Source organism: Stenella coeruleoalba, assembly GCF_951394435.1.
Source record: "Stenella coeruleoalba genome assembly, chromosome: 7".
Classification (NCBI taxonomy): domain Eukaryota; kingdom Metazoa; phylum Chordata; class Mammalia; order Artiodactyla; family Delphinidae; genus Stenella; species Stenella coeruleoalba.
The window spans coordinates 51,730,157-51,746,847 of NC_137153.1; the positions used below are offsets into that span (position 1 = coordinate 51,730,157).

The following is a 16,691-nucleotide window of genomic DNA, read 5'->3' on the forward strand; positions in this document are numbered from 1 at the left end:
AATGAGAGAGATGTAAAAAGATATTTCATCTGGACTACCTTCTTCATCTTCAAAAAAAAAAAATACCCTATATGTTGGCCCTCTAATTCCAGGAGAATCCCAAAGGAAATAAAAGATGCAAAAAAATTTGGATAGATCATTGTACATAAGTTTTCAATCCTAGGAATACACAATTAAAAAACTAAAACAACTTACACAGATGATGATAGGAGAGTGTTCAGTAAGCTAGGATGAGATGCAGTCACTAAAAGTAATATTTAAAAAAGTTTTACAGGCTTTAGCCAAGGTTTATGATACATTCCAATGAAAAGTAATCTGTCTCAAACTATTAACAATATAAGTTCAAAATATGCATCTCTCTCTTTCCATAACCAGAGGGAAATACACTAAAAATTTTAGAAATGGTATTGCTTTTCTTCCATTTTTATTATGTTTTCCACAGTAATGATTGTTTTTTTTTGGTTTTTATAATCAGGAAAAGAAAGCTTATGTATAAGTCAATTATTTGTATCTTTTGTTCCTTTCCCCTCATTGCAAAACTAAAATTTACAACTTATTTCCTGACAAAGAAAAAGAAAATATGCTTGGGGATTAAACATATGTGCTAATTCAATGTTTTTATTTTCCACTATCTGAATTTCCTAAATAATATTATTGATTTTCAACATGTCTGCTTTCAAAATTTGTTCAATTAAGCTTACTTAAATAAATTCAGGAAGAGTAAGGCCAAAATCATACGATACAGGACAAAAGGAAAAAAGCCAAGAAGTAAATAGGGTGAGGAAAATAAAAAGGCTAAAAGAAATCTTATTAGCCAAATTCCAGTGGTTGAACCAAAATGCCAGTATAAGCTTCCTGATAGCTTGCATGAAAAAGGCAACAGCACATTATTCTAATTAATTAATCATTAGGAAAGTACTAACTTATCAGGAGGGACTGGGCATATACTTTGATTTTTTTTCATATTAATTCATTCATGTATTTAACAAAAGTTCATCGACTATATACCACACTGTAAGGAATTAAACTAGAGGGGAAAACAAGTATAGGCAGTACAATTCCAAGTGAAGGTAGGGTTATGGCAGATGAAGGAGAAAAGTCCAGGCCTACAATCCTCATAAACTTTGTCTCTGAGGCACTGGTCTTTGTGTGCATGGTTACAAGATTTGTGTTATGTTATAAGGTCCTTGAAAGCTGTTTGATATATACTCCTTGATATTGGAGCTTATGTTGATGATATACCTAGTTATTATAAGGACTATATGTTTAATGTCTGTCTTCTCCACTTTCCAATGCTTTGCCCTCTCTCCCCACACAACCTAAACTCTACAAAGCCAGCAGTTGCATATTTGCTCAAGCTCTATCTCTAGAGCTTAGAACAGCAACTTGTTCCACAGTAAGACTCAATAAATATTCCTTTAGGTATTGATGAATTGATTTAATGAATGACTACAATCTTCTCTCTAAGGCTCAGATTTCAGCATGATTTTCTTAATTTATAGTTATAACTGTTCTTTCCTTTTAATAACACTGGTTTCCTTAATCGCGGTTGGCTGGATACTAACATGCAGAGGGCTTTTGGGGGTTATTTTCTACTGGCTGCTCAAATTTGAAAATTGTATAGGTCATCTCTATATTGGTTAGTGCAATTTTAAAGGAGTGTTGCATATTTTCATAAGAAATTCTCCCTTATAACATGTCCCATTTTCATTATAATCTACAGATTGAATTCCCCTTGATCCCTATGGTCTCTAGATCTATACAAATAATATAAACGTTTTAAGATGTCAGAATAAAATATAAAAAATATTATACCTCAGTATGCATCATTAGCTTTCAAATATTTTCTGAACATAGGAGTTCTTCCGTCAAAAGAAATCCAATGGAAGACTCTCATATCGAAAACTTCAAGAGCATCTCTCATTGAAAGAGTATAAGGACAAAATATGTGATCTCTTATCCCTTATTCTCTTCTCTTTTTCCTCCCCTTACTCCCCTACACAGTTTGGTAGCCTTTGGTGTGTCTGTTCAGAAACCTATGGCTTCTAAGAGCTAGAAAAACATTGTAGAATGTAAGTTTTGATTGTTAATGTGAAGTATTTCTTCTGATGAGAAGGTTGCACCAACATATCTGGCATCAAAATCATGTTAAAATCTGTCCCACAAAAAGACAGCAGGTTCTAACTCAACTACTGCTGTATTTAGAGATGTGTGGAAATAACTCATTTTAGATGTTAAAGAGAAGCATTTTGGCTCAGAACATTAAGCAATTGGACGACAATTCATGAGCTCAGGTTTTTAAGTTTTCTTTTTGCTGACACGTTTGACACTGGGAGAATCACTGCTTCTCTTTACCTTGGCTTACTCATCAGTAAAGTAGCACGTGATTATGCTGACTCACCTCATTCTCACAGAGTGTTTATTCACTAGCACTGATAATGCACTATTCTGTCTAAGAAACCAATGAAAAATATTCCAAGGAGCAGGTAAAAGTGGTCACATTTGTAGCTAAATAATAATTTGAAGGAAACTTACAAGAGCTTCAGGTATATAAATGAGAACAAAAACTCTGGCTAATTTAGGTAACATTTAACAAAAAATAATTTTCAGCGAAGATGAACAAAGTAGCTTGGATTCGTTTTAATTTTACTGTAAACTGAAGAGATAGCCAGAGTTAGGGCTGGGGCAGGAGGTGTGAGGAGCATTTGGGATGTGTGCTATAATACTAATAAGATAAGTACATATGGCTTTCAAGACCTTGAAAAGAAAGAGGATTTTGTGTGTGTGTGTGGTACGCGGGCCTCTCACTGTTGCGGCCTCTCCCGTTGCGGAGCACAGGCTCCGGACGTGCAGGCTCAGCGGCCATGGCTCACGGGCCCAGCCGCTCCGCGGCATGTGGGATCTCAACCACTGCTCCACCAGGGAAGTCCAAGAAGAAGCATTTTTTTTTTCTCATTTGTAATTTTAATCGAAGCATTGCTATTCATTTTTAAAAGTCTTTCCTTATAAGCACCAAATTTTAATACCTATGTCAATTTGGGGGGAAAAGGAACTCCCGTCAAGAGCTTCCCTCCAGAAGAAAACAATGATGTTCATTCCTCCAAACAATCAAATTCGAAGTCTACCAAAACAGAAACAAAAAAAGCCCACAGAGAAAAACAAAAACAAAAATCACATTCTAGAGGTTCAGTGCATTTAGCAGCCTTCACTGTGCTGTCTAATCATCCTTCAAAAAAATAACTCTAGTTCATCAAAATATACATTTTCCATTTGATTTTTAAATTAAAAAATAATTTAAAAAAGGAAACTTGAAGGAATTCACAATTAATTGCCTGACTCCTTTCGACGTCATGTACAGCATATGAAGGTCAGGAAGGCTATTTGCAGCACACATGATTAGGGGAAATTGATTTTCAAGGTTTAGCTTTCTTCCAAACAGTGTCCACAATTCCAAGTATGAAGGGACACAGACGATCTCCTTCAAGAATTCCACAGGACAATACAGGTGCCCCAGCTGTTCTTCATAGAGTGACAGGGCTTCAGTCAAATTGACACAGTTCCCCTGTGTAAAATATTTCCCATCCTGTTTCAATACTTTCATTGAGAGGTCAAGAATCAGTCTGAGAAACTCCCATGTGGAATCTTCTTTCGGAGATGTGGAGATTGGAACAGCTGTCAAATCATTAATCACATAATCAAACTCTCTCCCTTCTTCGGTGTACCTCTTCAGTACTGGAATACAGTCTTCTGATACAGTCTTCTGAGAACCTGATCGCAGTCCCCTTTAAGATTGTCTAGGACATCACCACATGTTTTTCCCATGTATTTCTTACATGCGTCAATCACCATTTGGTCAATCTCTACCATAGTGACCATTTTTGGTTTCAGTTTGATTATTTCACATAATATGCCCCCATCTCCGCCTCCTAGAATCAGTACATCTTTGCCAGTGTAATCTTCTTTGCCGCTGCTCATGATGGCCCGGGTATACGCCAGATCACTTTCCACCAAATTAACATCCCCACTGAGGATGAGAATATTTCCAAATTGTTTTGAGTGTAAAATTTTAATGTTCTGGTAAAGTGAGTCTTCATCATACACCACTTCATCTATGTCGTACTCAACCAGGCGGCCATCTGCAGTGGGCCAGTATCTGTCAATGGCCCCTCCTCGAACTATGGGTGGTAATCGCTTCACCCGCTCAGTACTGTCCTGACTCAATTCTTTCATTCGTTCTTCTACTTTGTTCAAAAGACTGTCAACTTCTTTGCCTTGCGCATCACTGTCGTAACTCTGAAGGTCCAGCAACACCAATCCATGCGGGTAAATTCTCAAATTGGCAAAGCTGCCGTTTTTGTTTACGTAGGTCGCTAAATAGCCATGGTCCTGCCAGGTGTGCACCAACCTCATCATCCCCTGCTCCTGGAAAATGGACTGGAGGCCTTTCAGAATGGTCTCACCATCAGCTTTGGTGCCGAGCATGAAGTCAAGGGTGCTGTGCCGTGCTGCTGCCATAGTGAGGCGAGGCCCTGGGTCATGCCTGGGGGAGGGGGCCGGGGAGACTGGGGGGCCGCGCGGTGTGTCAGGCTGCAGCCGGCGGGGAGTGCCAAGAGGATATTTTTGACATGTTGGAAGTTTGAAAGAAAAAGATCTTGCTAGTTCTGTGTACTGGAATGCAAAACTGATAAAAAAAAAAAGTCTATCATTGTAAATCTGACATTAGAATGTTGCTTTTGACTACTAGTAAATTCAGCCCCTTAATTCTCTGCTTGAGAATGGATAGTTATTACAGCCATAACAGAGAATATGAAAATAATAATAAACTTACTAACTAAAATGACCATTCTTTATCTCATATTTAAGGTAATCACACTGTATGCCCTAAGCAACAGTTTAGCACCTTGTTCCTAGCCATGTGTACAACAATTTTAGATTAATAGCTGAATTTCCTTAGAGAAGAACTTGAACTTCATAAAAGGTCACTCTCTTTAGTTCAGAATGTTTTTCTTACATTTCAATCACTTTGCATTTTTATCAGTTCTCCCACTGAGTGGCTCAAATCATTTCACCAAATGATCTTTTCAGATGAGGTGAGTCAACCATTTTTGGGAAATTCATTAGAATGGAGGCCACTAGAGCACCATTTGCTCAGTTTAAGTACTATTCACACAGGCTCAAGGAGTTAATGTGCTTACTAAGTGCTCGCAAAATAGTTTATTCCCCCAGAAAAGTCTCTCCCCAAAATTCATCAATTCCTTTAACATGCTAGCAAAGCAAGGATTCAAAGACTTGAAGCCTAATCCACTGGATAAATTACAGATTGTTCAAGGTGACATTTTTTACTTTAAGAGCAAGGTCTGGGAAGACACAGATTAGAAGGGGAAAATACAAAATCTCGAAAGAAGCAGAGATGGATTAAAGCCTTGACTTTGGTCAACTTCAGTCATTCAGCACATGTTGACTAGTGTGTGCTAGGATGAGGATGCAAAGGTGACCAAGGTAGACTCCTTGCCCTGAAGTAGTCTGCAAGCAAGTGGGAAAGACACTTTAACCTTAGACAGGAGCTCAATTTCCTTCTTCTAAAAAATGGAGAAAATAGTATATATCACAAGTTACTATAGTACAATAATGAAGAATGCGGGTGATAGCTAGAGTCAGATAGTCCTGAACTTGAACCCAGATTCTACCTATATCTTGACTCAAAATGACCATGGGCAAGTTACTTAACTCACCTAATCATGAGATTCCCTGTCTTTAAAATTTGTTATAGCACTACTTAGCTGAAATGGTTGTTGTGTAAATTTGATTTGCTAATACACAAAGTACTTAACACAGTGCCAGGCACACAGGAAGGTACTTGTGTGCTTCCTGTGTGATTGTACACACAGACAATCACAATTAGATACTCACTGATTTTATATATATTTAAATCTTTAAGTCATGATAAAATATTATTGTCCCTCTTACACTTAACATATAGACAAACTATCACTGTTAATCACATGAGCACACTTATAAAAAACACTTTGAAAGATAAAAGTTTTATACAAAATGAAATATTCATAATACAGACAAAAAAACCTATGATATTTAAAGGACATCAGTTACTTCGGTTATACAATTCAGTTACTTCTAAAGCCATATGAACAGGAGGTGAAAGCAATGATCACCTGCTATTTCCCTACCATTGCTCACACACAAGCTTCAATCTTGTATAATTACAATTATTTTCCCCTATAAAACAACAGAGTAGTTTGTTAATAGGTCAATAATGAGCACTCATCTGACATACGTATGGAATAGAAATACTTCTTATGGCAGATAAACCCTAAGATTCCCCCCAAAAGCCCCAATTTCCCAGCTCATGATATCCACACCTTTGTCTAATCCCATCCCCTTGAGTGTAGACAGGAACTGTGACTTGTTTCTACCCAAGAGAATACAGCAAATGTGAAGGAATTTTGCAGATGTGGTTAAGGTCCTACATCAGTTGATTTTGAATTAATCAAAGGAACATTACCTCGGGTGGGCATGACTTTTTGCTGTTGTTGATAGTTGCAAGTTCTCAAAAATGGGACTGGGAATTCCTGAGGTCAGAGACTCTTGCTCTGTTGCTGGGCTTGAAGAAGTAAGCTACCATGTTGTGAGAGGGCCTAGAAAGAGGGTCTTGTGACAAGGAACTGCAGGTAGCTTTTAGGAGCTGAAAGCAGCCTGGTCAACAGCCAGAAAAAAAAGTGTGTTCGGGAAACTCTTAGTCCTACAACCACAAGGGGATGAATCCTGTCAAGAACTGAGGAGCAATTGGAAACATATCTTTCCCCAGTTGAGCTTCTGATGAGACTGCAACGCCAATAACACCTAGACTGCAGCCCGATAAGACACTGAAGCAGAGAACCAAGCTAAGCTGTACTCTTCTGAGCTACAGAAACTGTGAGATAATACATATGTGTTGTTTTTAAGTTACTAGGTTTGTGGTCTCTTTTATACAGCACGGAAAACTAATATGCTCCTGTGGACAGAAAGGTTTTGAATTCAGGGCTCAGAAAGACAAGACAATCCAATAATAAGTGATGGCATTCTTTTATGTACTGAGATCATTTACTCCCTGTTGAAAGGGAGAGTCTTTCTACTTAGAACAGGAGATAAACTGAGATGGGATTCACCTCTCTGTAATTTCCTGGGTAAAGAAATGATCCACTTGAGATAAGGGTCACTGGAGTAGTCGAGAGTTTTATTTGTATTGCATCCACTAACGATACCATCAGGAAAAATTGCCATTAATTTTAGAGGGAGTGTCCTATACTGACTACTTTGGTAGTGAAGGAGGAGAAATTCTTATTAATTCCTCCCTCAGAAAAAAAGGGAGCAGAGAGAGAATTCCTAGATATCATCCAAAAAAAATATTAGGCATGTGACTATATCAGGGATGTGACTATGAAAGAAAACAAGATGTCTGTGTGTAGGTGCTTTGGTGTAGAAAGTGCTCTGGAGGCATCATAGTCCTTTGCAATCTGAGAGAAATGGAGTGGGGGTTGTTTGTGTGAAGAGAAAGGAAGCAAAACAATTTCATGTAGGTCTGTGGGAAGGGCCATAGGGGCATAATTGGGGTTTCAGATGAATCTAGGGGCCTAACTGCCTGGATACCACATTGGGCCACTTTTGAATCTATAAAACACAGGGAAGCACAACTGCTCCTCTTGCAGTCCATATGTGGAAAATTTAACCATTTACAGAAAATACAGACTCATGATAGATTAGAGATGAAAAGGCACTTAAGGGTCCTTGAGTCTATTTCTTTCTTTTGCTGGTGAGAAAACTAAGAACAAGAGGTGGTAAATGACTGCTCTATTGTCATTCAGCAAGTTATTATTAGAGCTGGAAATGGAACAAATATATATCTATATCTATTCAATAGGTATATATTTAATAGATATATATATACACAATGTATGGACTACATGAATTAAATATATATTTATATATATTTTGAATTAAATATATACTATTTTAATTTAATTATATATTAATTTAAATAACTTATACAAATATATTATTATTATATAACTGTAGGTTAAATATATATATTTAGCCCAAAAGGTACTTTACACATAATTTAGTCCAACAGTCCCATGCTCTGGTTTTATAGATTGGGAAAACTGAGAGCCTGAAGAGTTACATGACAAAGCTGCTGTCTCCAGACATATAACACAAATAATTTTGCAAAATGAATCAGAAGCAATTCATTTAGGCTGCTGTTTCATTTCTCCATTCTACTTCACTCTACTACCTATGAGCACACAAATATTCACAGGAATTTACACATATTGAGACTCCTCTGTGGTATCCTGATTTCTCCTGTTCCATCTACAAAACTCCTGTGGTACTAGATCATCTTTTAACTCATCAATCTTCTTTCTGTCCCCTCATAAATCAAAACTCTCCTGCCCCCATCCCCGTCCTTCTGAACATTTTGTCAAGTCGTTGTTTTCTAATCTGTGAGGAAGTCATTCTAAAGTGTTAAAGGATTACTATTATCTCTCCCAGAAATATATGCATTTTCAAAGCAATCATGAACGTGCCATGCCTCAATTTCCTGAAATAACATCCAATATTAGAAATTTTACATTGTTGGAAAAGTGTTTCTGGAGAATATATTTGAAGCTTTTGGACAACACCATAAAATGACTTAGAAATTTTGATAGAGCTAGTTGCTAGGAAGTCACTACAAAAGATAAACTGGAAGTAAACTGGGTACCTGGCAATAACATCTTTAAAAAAAATCAATGCTTTATAAGTCATAGGCACAGATACTTTCTGCACCTTTCTATTTTCAGTGTAGAACCTGAACTGAATCTAAAGTGCTTAGCCTGGCTATGGAAAATCCCAGGGTATGTGTTGTTTAAACCATTTTGATGGTCCCCCGCTATTTTTAATGACATTTTTTCCTTACCTGAACAACCCAGAGGCTGAGCAAACGCAACCCAAGTCCTATGGTTCTTTTTAAACTCAGCTCCATTCACACCTCTCTCGCTCTGCTTCTTCCCACCCCCTACTCAGTTGCCATGTTCAACAGCACTTCAAAGGTGTGGCTGGCTTCATTTCTGGGCTTAGATTCTGTTTAAAGAAGAAGCTAAATTGGAATCAGTTTATCACCTTTGGCTAGGATTTTTAACAGAATTTAAAACCGGAGAGGAACCCCAGCCACATCTAAAATGATACCAAGTGTATCAGCTGGGTGCTTGATCTTCAAAGGAAGCTATAGCCCTGGATAAAGCTCACTTGTCACTCCTAGCACTGCAGCTTGAGCCCTCAGATGCAGTTTCATGGACACCCAGGGTATTTTCAGTATTTTTATTTTTTTAAAAGGGGAGAAATTAGGCTTATTTTTACATATTTTTCTTTATATGCTGATGCTTTTACTAAAATTAAAGCAAATGGAGAGAAATGAGTACTGGAAGATACACAAGCACAAAAGTTCCCAAAATTAATCTTCTCTCATTTACTTGGAATCAGGTCAGCAGTGGTAGTACCGAAAGCATAAACCCTAACCATCAAATAATCTTAGAGGGTAGAGAAAGCACAAACCACCACAGAGCTCCTTCACCTAATGGGCTGTGGTATGAGGGATGTAGTCAGTTGAAAGCAGAACCATTGTTTTGAAAACAGCGTAAGTTTTATTCTATATCTTCCTTCTGGTTTCAAGCTTTGCTTAACATATATCTTACATTTAACAAAGCTGCTATATGCCCTAGAATCAGCGGCTTGAATACAGTATTTTATCCTCTGGAAGTGTCATGATACAGGTGTTCTCCATAGGGTAGGACTGGAAAACTCCAAGCAAAGACAGTAGCATAAACAAAAGTACAGTGAGATGAAATAATGGGGTATATTTGTGGAACTGCATGCATTTCAGAAATGATGATGGAGGCAGAGGTGACCTGCTAGGAAGTGAGGCTAAGCAGCAGGGAGAAGAATCTTATTACTCCGTTTAGATTGGCTGACTGAGTATGAGGAATGACTACAAGGTAGGGGCAGCATATAGAAAAGAGAGACTCAGGGATCATGAGAGCAGTTTGAGAGTGTAGTAGGCCAGAAGAAAATGCAGCTAAGAGGATAGTGGACATTAAATTCAGGAGAGACTTGAAGGTAAACCAAGTTCAAGGGATGACTGAAGAATACAATTATACAATGGACAGTGGTGTCAGTATTCAGGGATATGAGTAAGTGAGACAAAGAGAGAAGTACTGAATAGGTGAAGTCTATTATTTTAGGAAATTAAAGCTGAAAACATGGAGACTATACCAGGGTGATCCATTTATTTAGAGTTTAACACATGGAAGACAGGAAAGCTCCTCAAATGTGCATTTGTTAGACTGCATGGTTCAGGGGAAAGCCCATGGCTTTTAAAGCTTGAAGAACCATGTTGCTTTTCCATCTGTACCTCTATATCTGTGAGATGTTGGAATGTTGAGCATTGGTTTTCACATGTATAAAATAAATAATAATACCACTTACCCTATAGAATACTGTGAATATTAAGTACATTTATGTAAAACACCTGGCACAGTTTTTGGCACATACTGGGTGTGCAATAAATGTTAATTTTCCTTACTGTAGAAAATCTACTTGAGGTATGTTTGCAACCTGCAGAGCTTAAAAAAGGATTTTGTAGTAAAACAAGATTCAACATCATGGGCAGTAATGTATAAATACCAGAAGAGGAAAAAGAGCCAGGGACCACATTAAGGGTAAAGCCAATTGTGGCTGAGCAGGATAGAATTTAGCAATATTAAGCCTTAGTACCATCTTGAGAGAGACATGAACAGGGCTGTCTCCTTGATAATTAGGGCCTATGGTCCTTCTAGGTTGATATAAAAAATTTTTTATGAGCTTACCCTTCTATCTTTGTAATATGGTGCTATTTGAAAAAAGTATTTCCTGCTTAACCCAGTTAGAAGCAATTCAAGTAATGATTTCAGCCATCAAAATTCTGCACCAAAATGCCTTGTAATGCATTTTGCAAGCTTAATCTGTGAAAGTAATCAGTAAAACAGCTTTATTTTAATGTCATTCAATTAAATCTAGATCTCATTATTTGTGTTCCTACTAGGTACTAAACACCATGTGGGGTGCTGTGGGTAAAAGATGCATGAGATATATCCCATTTCTGCAAAGACCTCATGTTTTAGCAGACTATTTCTACTCTGTGGATTTTTCTCAGTATTGACCCATGGGATATAGTAACTTTACATACATACATACATACATACAAGTTCATGTGTCATACTAGGGCAAAGGTAGAGTTTATAAAACTAGACAAAATGTCCTAGTCTACATTATTTTTCAAAACCATCCAGTGTCCTTTCTTACTGGAAGTTTATCTTGTCTTAACCTCTATCTGAATGTCAAAAATAAGATAGAATGAAACTTCTAGAATCAACACTTATTGTCAGTGAGAGAAATTATTTTACTAGGCTCCAAACATTCTGGTATCAAGAAAACACTGTTTCAGCAATATAGTCTTCAAAGGCAGGTATTATTTCTTGCTCAACTTTCTCAACAGCAGGGCTTTACTTTTGAAGGTATCTCACCAAACTTTGCTCAGTAATCCTTCTCCAAAGCTGGTAGGTAGAGTGATAAAATTCTCTCTCTTACCTTTAAATGTGCACTTTCCCTCCTGGCAATTATCCTTGAATTCTTATTTTTAATCTCTCATTTCTCACACCCAAATTGATGTCTAATGATGCTAATTTCTAAATATTTCTTGAATCTATATTTTTTCCATCTCTACTCTCTCTAACTATGCCAGGCCCTTATTTATCATCCAAATCAATGTAATAGCCTCCTAAACCAACTTTTCCTCTCCTGTTTTGCTCTACTGGCAAAGTAATCATTCAAATAAGAAACTCTGACTATGGATTCAACTTACTAAATAGCTTCTGTGGGAGCCTTATTGTCTACAAGATAAAATCCAAGTCTCTTTCTTTAGAATAAAAAATCTGCCATAAACTGACCATAAACTGACCATAAACTGACCCCTGCCTACATGTTTGGCATTTCTTCATGGTACTCCCTACTTTACTTTAGCTGTAACACTGAAAACCTTCATGCCCTGTGACATTTCACTGCTCTCTATCTGTGCTCACTGTCAAAACTCAGCTTGAAATACCCTCTCCTTTTTTTTTTTACATCTTTATTGGAGTATAATTGCTTTACAATGGTGTGTTAGTTTCTGCTTTATAACAAAGTGAATCAGTTATACATATACATATGTTCCCATATCTCTTCCCTCTTGTGTCTCCCTCCCTCCCACCCCTCTAGGTGGTCACAAAGCACCGAGCTGATCTCCCTGTGCTATGTGGCTGCTTCCCACTATCTATTTTACGTTTGGTAGTGTATATATATCCATGCCACTCTCTCACTTTGTCCCAGTTTACCCTTCCCCCTCCCCATATCCTCAAGTCCATTCTCTAGTAGGTCTGTGTCTTTATACCTGTCTTACCCCTAGGTTCTTCATGACATTTTATTTTCTTAGATTCCATATATATGTGTTAGCATATGGTATTTTGTCTTTCTCTTTCTGACTTACTTCACTCTGAAAATACCTTCTCCTTATCTCCTACTTGTTCACTTGACCACTTTCTACTCATATTTCAAGAATAAGTTCATGTGTCATTTCTTCCAGGAAGCATTCTCTGATAACCTTACATCAGGTAGGGTCAAATCCACTTCCTCTGAACTTGAATAGCTCTCTGTGTATCCTTTTATCATAGTACTTATTATTGAAGTTACCTGTATGGACTCTGAGCCTCTTCATGTCAAAAGCCGTATGTCATTAGTCTTTGTGTCATCTTCCATTGTGCCTGAAACATGATCATCACTCAATAAATATTTCATGAAGCATACCAATTCTCCCTGCTTTTCTAAAATATGTACAACATATTCATCATGGTTGCCATTTTCCTATGAACATGTCTCTCCACCCAATCCTACTTAATAAATTTGACAACTCTATCTAACCCTGATACACATGATATTTTGAGTGTTGGTGTTAGCTTTCCCATCTGCTCAGATTTGGTTGTTTATAACTATTTGGTGTTTTCTAGTCCTTAATTACTTTTATAATTTATTAGTGAATTTTATTCCAGGGTCATCTGGTTTCCTTGGTAGCCTGTGGAGAGAGATTCAACAAAAGCCACTTAAAATCTAAGTTAATTACAGTCTCTGTCTTAATTACAGACATGCTATGCATTTTATTAACTCCTTCAAAGAATCTTAAGTATATGAAAAAAGGCAAACTTACTTTTGTAATAATTATGCTAATGTTATCTTGATAAATTTATCTATAGTACCCAGGCCCCTAATGGCTAAAATCTTTGTTGCAAAATAATCAGTGACCAGATGCTAGGTGTTTTGCTATTGGTTTACCTTTCTTGAAATCATTGCTGAACATGAACTTAAGCACAAACACATGAATTAATTCACAGTATACAACTTTCTTAATTTCACCTATATACCAGCTCTCTAATTTAGCCTATACTGATTCTTTCCTACTGCTAACAAATCTTTTGTGGTGTACAGAAAGACAGATAGTACCAATAGATACTGGCTAATAGTTTTTAGTTTATGTCTACATATACTTTGATCATCTAAGTGTAACGCAAACTTCTTTTGAAATGCCATACTGCATCTTCTACAAAAACTAATCAAAAATATACTAAGGTAACCAATACTCGTGGTTAGATCTCATGGGAGATTTCTTGAATTGGACACCTAAGTAAATGTACCTTAATTTAAGAGTGAGTGTAAGAGAGGGACATCTGGAAGAACTATCCCCATACTGCTTTCTAACACATGAAATGAAAGCATGCTTAAAACTATTCTTGCTTGATAGACAAAAGCATAAACATACTACAATATGATTCCGGTAATTAGGGATTTGGACTTTTATATTTACTACCTCCATTTCAAGTGGAATTGCCTTTTCATTTAAGATGGTCACAGACATCAGAAATGGTATTCATGCATCAATTTTTCTGGTAAAAGTAAGTTATTTCATGTAAAGCTGACCTATTTGACCTAAGCTTTCAATCCAATCTTTCCTGTGGGATAAAAAATGTTAGGAATATACTATGAAGCAACTTAGTATTTTGCAAGTATTCTCACTCTCAAAAAAATCTGACCAAAGAGGGTGCTTCTGAGTTAGTCAGTTTGAATAATAATATTTAAAACTACTGCAAGCCATGCAAAATAGAGCTGAAAATGTAATAGGTAATTATATTCACAAGGATACAATGATTTTACTCCCAACCTCATGGTCTTCATCTATAGATCTAATTCTAATTCACGGAGGAAAAGTAATTCCCTTGCCTATCACAGTGCACATTCCAATAGTGACCTCAGTGAAGAGAGGAAAACAACAGGTAATACAAGCAAAAGTTTCTAAGGGAAGAAACTTTGGGGGAAATTCTAGCCAGCTGTGCATTGGAATAATACCCACCCTAGAAACCAAATAGTTTATACAGAATTCTGACAGATGGAAAAATAGAATAAATAACCCCAACACTAAGATTATGACAATGACAGTTATTAGATGGCTTGCTTAGTTGAAGCTCTGTGATTTGGGATTTGGCACGCCATGTTCCACTGCTGCATAGTTATGGGACATTAATGTTTCTTTGGGTGACATTGACAGCATGATGGGAAAACTTAGAAGATGATAGCGGCCCCTACTGTATTATTTATTATTACTTACCACACATTTCAATTAAGTAGGCTTATGCATTTGGACACAAGAAAAGAACCTGAAATCTCTAATGGACACCTAAAACCAAATGGATAAACGCAAGTTGGAATGTGTATTAGGCTTGCTTTTATACGGATTGACACATATGAATCAACAAAAATTCAGACTAACCAACATTTCTCATGTCCATGGATTTAAGAGGTACACTTTATGCTTTTGATAATCTGTGCTAAAATACAAACTTACTACAGAAAATTTGGTTTTTATATAAATAATCAGAAAATAATAATCTTTTATAATCCACTACTCAGCAATAACTGCTACTAATTTTTTTTAAGTTTTTGAAATGTAACATACATGTGAAAAAATATTGTGAAACAATTTCTCACAAGTTCTCAACCAATAACTGATGCTACATGTAGACTGCACAGCTCCCTCATTCTTTGGTAAGGGGGCAGGAATTACTCTAAGGAATGTGTATATACTGGTTCCTAAAGTGTTTCCAGTAGAATTAATTATAACCCGAAGATTCATAACAGATACTTTTTGGCAATTTTCCTTTCACTTTCCTACCCACAATGGTGGTTACTTCATCTTCTAAATAAACTACTGGCATTTGAAACCTTGTATCAAAGTCTGAGTGATCCAAAACTAAGACAAATGTAATATAGAAAACTGAAAATAGATACATTGGCTCTATGAGAAGATGAATAAAACTGATGCATAACTTGAAAGACTGACAAAAAAGGATACAAGATATAAATACCAGTATCATGAATTTAAAAGAGGATATTTCTATAAATATTACAGATATTATAAAGATAACTGTGCAATAATATGAGACACTTTATGACAGCAAATTTTTCAATTTAGATGAAATGGATAATTTCCGAGAAAAATAAGCTTAATAAAATTAGCACAAGAATAAATAATCTAAATAGTCTTGTGTCTAAGGTGATTGAATACATAAATAAAAACATTTTCCCCCCAAAAAAACTTTAGGTATGTATAGCTTCTCCAATAAAATTTACATATTTATATTTTAAAAATTATGTTTCAGAAAATACAGAAGTAATACCTTTCCAATAATAATATAAAAATCTGACTAGGATATTTCCATAAAGAAAAATTATAGATGAATAACTCGAATGAATACAGTGCAAAATATCTCATGCAAAATCCAGGAATACTTAAAAAATATATCAGGATTAAATTGGATTTTCTCCAGGAATGCAAGGTTAGCTTAATATTTAAAAACCAACCAGTGAAAGAGTCTAAGGGGAAAATCAGTTATCTTAATATAGGCAGAAAAGCAATGGTTTGGTTCCAGGACATGGCGTATTCACATGTGTCCTGTATAAGTCAGGGTACAAGACATATGGACCCATGTTCCAAGGATTTCTACCTCAGGAAAAAAAAAAAAAACCCTGCAACATGGGTTACATAATTTTATGCTGTGTATCCAACATTTGTAAGCTGAACAAGTTACTTCATCATTTTTTTTCTTTGTTCTCAACACTGTAACATTGCAATCCACAAAATTTGCCACTACCTGAACTCACATCATTTTAAGGATCCAAATTTCATAAAAGATATGTTAAGACATTTAATATATATACTTATATATACTTTTTATGCTGTAATCTAATTTCTATTAAAGTCTTGATTATGATTCATAAAGATTAATGATGTGGTATACAAAATATTGTATCAGATAGTGCAATATTATATGGAGAAGAGTTATAGCTGGAAATATAATGGTTCAGTTCTTGAGTTCTATGAGTGTGCAAGGGTTTCAACCAGAATTTTAAATTCAGCAAATAAGTACCATCTTTATTAGTGTCTTAAATTTCTTCCTTTGCCAACTGGAAGCAAGCTAGAGGAAGCCGGCTGAAAATGAATCAGTGTAAATGCCATGCATTTTACAAAGTCTGATTTTGTTCTC

General features: G+C 36.2%; 1 pseudogene across 1 annotated transcript in view; it reads right to left on the bottom strand.

The window, feature by feature from the left end:
- Positions 1-3,413: 3,413 nt before the first annotated feature.
- LOC307189360 (spermine synthase-like) overlaps positions 3,414-16,691 on the bottom strand; it is a 462,966-nt pseudogene continuing 449,688 nt past the window's right edge. The window contains exons 5-6 of the transcript XR_013831756.1: positions 12,793-12,863; positions 3,414-4,681 (exon numbers count right to left, since the gene is read on the bottom strand). The product of XR_013831756.1 is annotated as a spermine synthase-like (transcript). The remainder of the gene's footprint in view (positions 4,682-12,792; positions 12,864-16,691) is intronic.